The sequence below is a fragment of the Leptonychotes weddellii genome, chromosome 11 (genome assembly GCF_054177405.1).
Source record: "Leptonychotes weddellii isolate Sample4059 chromosome 11, ASM5417740v2, whole genome shotgun sequence".
Taxonomy (NCBI): domain Eukaryota; kingdom Metazoa; phylum Chordata; class Mammalia; order Carnivora; family Phocidae; genus Leptonychotes; species Leptonychotes weddellii.
In genome coordinates this window covers 57,211,223-57,220,478 of record NC_138379.1, presented here as the reverse complement: position 1 = coordinate 57,220,478, position 9,256 = coordinate 57,211,223, and the positions used below count along the sequence as shown (strand labels likewise).

At 40.9% G+C, this 9,256-nt stretch overlaps 1 protein-coding gene across 1 annotated transcript in view; it reads right to left on the bottom strand.

The window, feature by feature from the left end:
• The window catches only part of CCDC83 (coiled-coil domain containing 83), a 46,972-nt gene extending 43,155 nt beyond the window's left edge, over nucleotides 1–3,817 (bottom strand). Inside the window, exon 1 of the mRNA XM_031031120.2 lies at nucleotides 3,529–3,817. The gene's annotated coding sequence lies outside the window, so the exon portion shown is untranslated. The remainder of the gene's footprint in view (nucleotides 1–3,528) is intronic.
• Nucleotides 3,818–9,256: the final 5,439 nt, after the last annotated feature.

The following is a 9,256-nucleotide window of genomic DNA, read 5'->3' as shown; positions in this document are numbered from 1 at the left end:
GCTTAACAGAGCACGTACCCTCCCCAGTGTCTATCACCCAGTCACCCCATCCCTCCCACCCCACCCCCCACTCCAACAACACTCAGTTTGTTTCCTGCAATTAAGAATTCCTCATATCAATGAGATCATATGATACATGCACATAGACTAATTCTTGACAGAGGGACACCTAATCTGTCTATCAGTAACTGCAAACATCTATTCAGCACCAGCTCTGTGCATGGCTTTACCTGGCCCTTAATTATAAAATATGGAAGAGACAAGGTCTCTACTCAGACAGATGGGAAGAAAGAAGCATACTCCAGCAGAACTTTAAGAAAATAATGAGCAACTTTAAAAGACTAGCAAGATTGTGCAGGTAATGAAGGCTCCGGAGATCTCTGCCCACAGTGTGACCTTTTGTGCTGTTTTTCCTCTCCCAGCTCTGTTTGGGCATTCAATAACATACGCCATGGAGGGAGGGCAGGCAAGGAGGCTGGGTTTGAAAGACTCAGGTCTCCAGCCTTTTCAGAGACCACCCCATAATCACTTTCCATCAGAAAATGTTTCAAAATATATTCCCTGAATGCTTCTCAGTGAAAAGTAAGAAGTCTGTTTGGATAAAATGGACATATAATAGCCATCTTCTTCAAATATGCTGTTACCCCATAATGCTTTACTTGACTCTGCAAAATCACCCAAAAAACAAAGAGTGCATTGTCAGGATCCTGGCTCAATATCTAGAAAGTCCTAATGACTTTTTTCATGACTTTGTGAGGCCACGAATATCCAGAAGCCTCTTAATGACTCTTTTCAAATTTTGTGGGGTCTGGGAGGGATGGCAGTTCTGCCCTGATACCTTTCTGGACATTTGGAATGAATTCTGATGTTTGTTAGCCAATGTTTTTACATAAAAATGTAGATTAAAATGGAAGATATTTACTTAATAACATTAGTAATGGCAAAAGTTCTGAATAAGATTCCATCAGAGGTTTAGTTAAAAGATCTCTATATGGGTGTTGGAAGTCTTGAAGTCTATCTAGTGCTGACGCTGCCATTAACTAGCTATAAATGTGTAACTCTAATAAATAATAATAATAATGTCTAATATCTCACTATAGTGTTAATTGCAATATATATTTGAAAACATTCATGGCATTCATCCTCAACAAAACACAACTCCTTTAATACTGAATAACAACTAATCACTTCAACAAACCATCTTTGGGTTTTCAAAAATATAAGTTGGCACATAGGCCAGCATCTCCCATGGATGCAAACTGGATGTTCAATAAATATCTAATTTGAATGACTGACTTGCAAGTAATGTGTACTCACTTTCTTTACCAATGGCCCTATTTATTTGCTCATAATATTGTATATACCCTTAATTTAGAAAGTAAAATTTATTTATTTATTTATTTATTTATTTATTTATTTATTTATTTATTTTAAGTATGCTCCATGCCCAGTGCAGAGCCCAACGTGGAGCCCAATGTGGGGCTCAAGACCCAAGCCAAGATCAAGAGTCGGATGCTCAACTGACTGAGCCACCCAGGGGTCCTGAAAGTAAATTACTTTCAAATTCAAATTCTCACTTATGGTAAAACATACTTTTAATACAATTTTTAAGTGTTTTAGAAATGGTTCTTCAGTGTATCTTAAAAAACCCTGAATTCATTTAAAGCTTTTTAGTAGTGAGAATATCACCTAAGAGTTAGCTTAAAACAAATTCAGTTCTCCTTTTTTATTGATTGTGTATATACAGCCCAAAGCAGCTTTAAAATGTAAAACACAGCCAGTTTGGAGATATGTTAAACCACCATATATTCAAATTAAGGTATTTAAAAATATTTGGATAAAAGTGCCTGGTTGGCTCAGTCTCAGGGTTGTGAGTTCAAGCCCCATGGTATGCAGCCTACTTAAAATTAAAAAAAAAAATAAAGTTGTATGGAGCCTACTTAAAATTAAAAAAAAAAATAAAGTTAACTATTATTAATGTACCTTATATTTTAAAAAAAAAATAAATAAATAAATAAAATATCTGGAGAAATGATATTTTTAACTTTCACTTGCCTAATTGATGATTTATGTTACATTACCATGTATTTTCTTTACCAATGCAAATCCTTTGGTCAGTGGCACATTTCTGAACTGCAGTTCTCAAATTATACTGGATTCTTACCTTAAAAATTGGTCTATCTTCTGATCCAGAATTGCTCATGACATAGTTTGAAAAGCACTATATTATACTAACTTCTCTAGCAACCAGAACTACATTTCCCCCCCAACTCCTGCTGTCTTTCAAGCTTAGAAATGTCACATTTTCACATTCATTGTGAAAAAATATTGTGAGGATAATGGAACTACAGGTAGTATTTTCATCCTGATAGTGGAGGAGAACAAAAAGGCTTCTAGCTTCAAAGAACAGTGGGGAATATGAAGAAAATCTATTGGAGCCAGGTCTTGGGGTGGCAATAAGGAAATCCATGAGGGGTTATCACACACGTAGTGATAAATACCCAGTCTTGTTATTTTCCTTCTCTGCCTTCACAGAAATATATATGTGTATATATATTTTTTCTTCAATGGGACCTCCCATTGAATTCCACCTCCCAACCACCTCCTCAACTCTCTTGCCCAGCAGAAAATTAATCATGGAGTAAGAAGGGGGGTGAAGAAGCAAGGTACTATACAAATCTAACAAATTAATAAAAGAAATAAACTAAGTGTCCTGTTCAGAAGGATGTTGCAGCATCCAGGGCAAGGAGCTGAAGCCAATCTGTGGATTGGGAGGGTGAGGGTGAGGCCATCAACAACACTCAGGGCACTCAGGAAGTACCCACGCGGGAAGGCTATTGTGCTCATCCGGAGAAGGATGCAGGATGTGTGAGCCTTCACTCAAAAGGCATTCACAAGACTGGGAATGCAGTGAGAAGAGCACTACGCAGAGCAAGACTTGAGTCTAGTCTTAGCTCCTCCACTAATGAGTTTTATAACCTCGAACAAGCCTCGAAACCCCTCTGACCCTGGGTTCTCTTCCATCTTTCCTGCCTCCTGGCAGGGTTATCAAGAAAGCTCAAATGATTTGGGAACACTGTCAAGCATAAAGCTCCATACAAATGGAAGGATTCGTTTACTGAGCATCTACTGTGTACGAGAGGCTGTGAGGGCACCATGAAAGTTACAAATCTGAGTCAAATTCAGATCCTGTCCTCCAGGAGCAGAAGATCTAGAAGGGCAAATCAGCAACGCATCCGGGGATTCAACTGCGAGGAAAGAGAGGTTAGTATTTTGATCAGATCAAAAGATCTCCTTCCCTTTCGATCTCCTGCGTGAAAAGGGGTGGGCCTATGAGAACCCCTCCTGGCGATTCCCAACGGTCCAGGAGCAGGACTTGGTGGAGGACGCCAGGAGGGCGCGACCCCAGGCCCATTTGGGCTCAGAGCAGGCCACAGGGCTGGTGGGGGTGGGGCGGATATGTAAAGTCTTAAGAGTCAGACTGGAAGGAGTCAGCGGCCGAGCGAGGGGTCCAGCCGGTCTCCCTACCTCCCCTGGACGGCTGCCAGGTGCGGATGCACTGCAGTGGACGCACAAGTAGCACTGGTATGCGGCCCGCGGACCAGGCCCACACACTCGGCAGCTGCCGCCACACCCTCCGTTTCCAAGGCGACGCGCGCGCGAGGGCTTCCCCCTCCCGCCACCCTGCGCAACCGCTACCCGCGGGCCGGGCGCGCCACCTGGTGGCCGCAAGGGGAAGAATCCAGGCGAAGGGGCCGCGCTGCCGCCTTTTGCCCCCGAGATCCCGCCATCCCGCCTTCTCCCTGAGCGATTTTCACTGCCAACGCTCACCCTGCTGATTGCACAAAACTCACGCCCCCTCCTTGCCTGCCTCCAGTGGCAAACCCGTAAGTAGTGAGTTGTGTGGAGACGTGACATCCGGCTCTGCGCTGTGACCGTGAGACACACTTGGATCTGTGTGTCTGTTTCTTCCGCTTCAAGTGAGACATAGAGACGGCTCTGTGGTTTTCCAGAAGCTCGCAGGACGGGGAAAGGGATTTGTGCGCATGGCCGGGTTCTGCCCCACTCTGCTCTTCAACCACCAAGGCTTTTCTTCTCTCTTCTCTTGTTTTGTGTAAGACTTCCTTTGGGTTTGACTCTAAGCAGAATTGCAACCCCCTGGACTAAGTGTTTATATGATAACGTCCAGCTCTGAAAGATCCTTGATCCTATTTTGCTTCTCGCTTTACTTTTTTGCTCATAACCTCAAGAAAACCAACACAAATTTCGATTCCGTCTTTCCCCCACTTTCTACGTTTTGCAGCTCTGTCCTACTTTGAGGGGAAAATACATCAGACCCCTACAACCTTTGAAGTTCCCCTTTTCTCTCCTGCATTTTTCCCTCGTTCTCTGCCTCAAGACAATTTCTTACATCCTGGCAGCACCTACTTAGGTTAATAACACCCTAGTCAAATAGTTCTCTCTCTGTCCCGGGAAGACAGAAGTGAGGCCCTCTCTTGAACCTCCACTCTTCATAAGTCACCTGTTTGGCATTCTTGAATTTGATTTTTAAAAAATAGATTATCTGGTCGCCTGGGTGGCTCAGTTGGTTAAGCGTCTGCCTTTGGCTCAGGTCATGATCCCTGTTGGGCTCCTCCTCTGGGAGTCTGCTTCTCCTTCTCCCTCTGCCCCTCCCCTGCTCGTGCTCTCCCTGTGTGTGTCTCTCTCTCAAATAAATAAATAAAATCTTTTTTAAAAATTAGAAAAATTAGATATTAAAAAATAGATTATCATATATTTTCTGATTAGTTCTGTGTTATATTAATAAACAAATTAAGAACTTAAAAGAAAGGAATTGAAGCAGTTAATACAAATACTAGCTTTTGATTGAGGGAGTTTTTCTCATCAGTAAAAAGTCATCCAGGGGCGCCTGGGTGGCTCAGTCGTTAAGCGTCTGCCTTCGGCTCAGGTCATGATCCCAGGGTCCTGGGATCGAGCCCCACATCGGGCTCCCTGCTCGGCGGGAAGCCTGCTTCTCCCTCTCCCACTCCCCCTGCTTGTGTTCCCTCTCTCACTGTGTCTCTCTCTGTCAAATAAATAAATAAAAAAAAAAAAATCTTAAAAAAAAAAAAAAAGTTATCCAAAAAATAACCAGTCTGAGATAATTTATGTGTTCTAGCTCATTTGAACCTTCCTTTATTCCATCAGTGTTATGTATTTGTTAAATGCCCACAGTTTGCTGTGATCTACACATCTGATAAAGGATTTTTAGGTACTTGGTCTTTCCTAGAATAACAACAGGTGGGATTGTGGGGTAAAATTATTAAATAGAGTACAGATGCAGGAGGGAAAAAAAAAGCTACCACCAAAAATTTTCAAGTGAACGGATTATTTCTGTTAAATGGAAAAACAATTTTTGTGATTATTCAGCACTTTGAAATCATTCCCAAATCATTTCCTATAAATCTTAGCCTACTGCTTTTATGAGAGCCTGGGCCCAGGGTCAAAAATGTACTTTTACCCTATCATTTATCTCCTGTACAGTTTTTCTTATGGTATTTGCCAGTTGGTGGTTAAACAGTGAAGCCAGATAAGCATTTGCCAAGTTTCCTCATTTGACTTTGATTTTCTGTTAGCCTTGCCATGTTGAGTGATGTAGAAATACAGGCAGGAGAGGGGCGCCTGGGTGGCTCAGTCAGTCAAGATTCTGACTCTTGATTTTGGATCAGGTCATGATCTCAGGGCCGTGAGATCGAGCCTGGCCCAGGCTCTGCTCTGGGTGTGGAGCCTACTTAAGATTCTCTCTCTTCCTCTCCCTCTACCCATCCACCCCTCCACCTAAAGAAATGCAGGTAGGAGAATTTCTGTGGTAGAAAAAGCCAAATATATTGTCTAATTTGGCAAAGTGCCAAATAACCTCTTTGGTATGCACAGTTGCTAAACATTTTATACTTTTTCAAATTGTTCACCTGTTTTCATTGAGGATCACTCTTTCTGCAAACAGACCCTAAAGCAATCAACTAAATGTATTAATATTAAATCTCAATAATTTTTAGAGACCTGAGCTGTTGACTTTGTAAACCAGTTCAAATTTCTAGTAAATCAGAAAGTTTACTGACAACAAAGTTGCTTTTGAGAAACAGAAAAGCCCTGCTATGACTTCTTATCCAAAAACTTTGTTCCTGACAAATAGGAAACAATTAAAAAGGTATTTTGCAAAAAAAAAAAAAAGTCATGAAATAAAATATTCTCTTGAGAGGGAAAGTTTACACTACCTTTAAGCAGGCGCTGTGACAGACTCATAAAGGGGATTATGTTTTGATCTAACATCCACTGGCATGTTTCAATATTAAAAAATGGGATTGTTTCCCACCTTATTTATAAGGGTTGTGACTTTTTCTTTTAGGCTGGAGACATGGCTCTGCAATCTACCCCATCTCTTCATCTCTGTCTCTTGAAACGAAGTTTAACTTGAATGACCAGAACTCTGGCAAAAAGAGATCACATCGCTTTCCCCCCCAACATATCTCCTCCTCCTCCTAATTTTTGAAATTACTTTTATGATCTCTTTGTGCTCTCTGAGGGAGAGGAGCTCAGAACGGTAAGCTGGAGCCAGAGTGTCATCTCCCAGAAGCCTGAGCCAGCTAATATGGACTGTGCTTGAGGGCGTTAGTGTATGATGTCATGGGAGCGATTCAGCTCCAGTGAGTTGCTACATGCTTTTGGCAGTTTTAAAATATGACTACATAAGAGAAACATACAAATCAATAGAACGTGACAAAAACGTCCAGAAATAGATATGTAAAAACATATATACATATATATTTACATATATTTGACTATCATATTTGATTTTATATATATATGTATATATATACACACATATATAGACAGTTGCTTAGACAGAAGTGCCAAGGTAAATAAATGAGGAAAGGATACTATTTTCAACAAATGCTACTGTAACCATTGCATATGCCTGGAAAAAAAAACGAATCTTGACCTGATTATACACCTATAAAAAATTAACTCAAAGTTAATCATAGATCTGAACAGAAAAGCTAAAACTATAAAACTCCTGGAGTAAAACATAGGAAAAAATCTTCGTGATCTTGGGTAGGCAAAGTTTTTAGTTTATAGGTTTTTTTTTTTAAAGATTTTATTTATTTATTTATTTGAGAGAGAGAATGAGAGAGAGAGAGAGAGAGCATGAGAGGGGGGAGGGTCAGAGGGAGAAGCAGGCTCCCTGATGAGCAGGGACCCCCCGATGTGGGACTCGATTCCGGGACTCGAGGATCATGACCTGAGCCGAAGGCAGTTGCTTAACCAACTGAGCCACCCAGGTGCCCCAGTTTATAGGTTTTTTAATAGGAATTTTAAAAAAGAAAATAATAAATTGAACTTCATAAAAATTAAAAACTTCTGCTCTTTCATTAGTTTTAAGAAGATGAAAAGGCAAGCCACGGTCTGGAGGAAAATATTTCAATACATATACCTGACCAAAGGCTGGTATCCATAATTTATAAACAACTAAAGCTCAATCATGAGAGAATAAAACAACCAATTACAAATGCCCAAAGATTTGAACAGACACTCCACAAAAGAAGACATATCAGTGGCCAATTAATACATGAAAACACACTCAACACCATTAGTCCTCTGGGAAATGCAAATTAAATCCCTAATGAGATACCACTACACACCCATTAGAGTGGCTAAACTTAAAAAGACTGACAATACTGTGTGTTAGCAAGGATGGGAGCAGCTAGGACTTTCATATATTATTGCTGGAAAAGTAAGATGGCACAACCATTTTGGAAAACAATTGGGTGGTCTTATAAAGTTAAACACGTATCTCTCGTATGACCAACCCAGCAACTTCACTCCTAGATATTTGTTCAAGAGAAATGAAAATGATTGTCCATAGCAGCTTTATCATAATAATCTAAACCTGGAAACAACCCAGATGTCCATCAACAGGTAACTGCTAAAACAAAAAGTTTATAGCCATACAATAGCAACTACTTAGCAATAAAAAAGAGATGAACTATTGATACACGCAATAAACAACAGGGCAGGTCTCAAAAGAGTTTAGCTAAGTGAAAAAGTGAAAAACTATATACTGTATCATATAAAATTCTAGAAGAGCCTGAAAGCAGGTTAGTACTTGCCTAGTGCTGAGAGGGAGAGGTGAGGGGCCTGACTGCAAGGAGGCAGGAGGGAACTTTGGGATGAAGGAAATGCTCTATAACTTCATGGTGGTGGTAGTCGCAGGATATAGGCATTTGTTAAAACTTGCCAAATTACATATTTAAATGGGTGCATTTTATTGCATGCAAATTATACCTTAATAATTAGTCGACTTTTAAAAAAAAATAGCTACAAATTCTTTGATACTCCTCCTATCAAGAGGGGGGGTCTCTTTCCTCTTCTTGAGTCTAGGTGGTCTTATGACTGTTTCAACCAAGAGAGATAGCAGAAATGACTGTACATTATTTCCAAAGCTAGGTCATAAAAAGTCATGCAGCTTCTTCTGGGTTCTTTTGGGATACTTTTTCTGAGGGAAGCCAGCTGCCATGTAAAAAGTCCATCTGCTTTGAGACAGCCATGCTGGAGAGGCCAAATGTAGGCCCTATGGTCATCTGTTCCAACTAAGCCTATCTTCTAGCCCAAAAAGTGCCTGACCTGTGAGTGAAGCTATCTTGGATCTGCCCAGCAAGCCCACCCATCAGCTGAGTATTGCTGAGTTGTGCCGCAGTTGATGCCACAAGGACCAAGAGATTGCCAATTACTATCCTGCAGAATCTGAGATACGGTTGTTTAAAGCTGCTGAGTTTTGATAGTGTATTAGTTATCCATTACTCTATAACAAATGACTCCAAAATTTAGTGATTCAAGACAACAACAATCACTTATTGTCTCACAGAGTCTATGGATCAGGAAGTTTGGGAGCAAGTTGATTGGGAAGCTCTAACTTGGGGTATCTCATGAGGTCAGATGTTGGGCAGATTCTGTCTCTGTCTGAAGGAGCTTTCAGTATAGGGGGAGTGAGGAGCAGACAAGTTAATAGGCAATCACAACACAGTTGGATAACCCATAGAATAAGAGTAAAAACCCCTGGAAGGGGAAAACCTAACCCAGTTTTTTTTTTTAAAGATTTTATTTATTTATTTGACAGAGAGAAACACAGCAAGAGAGGGAACACAGGCAGGGGGAGTGGGAGAGGGAGAAGCAGGCTTCCCACAGAGCAGGGAGCCCGATGCGGGGCTTGATCCCAGGA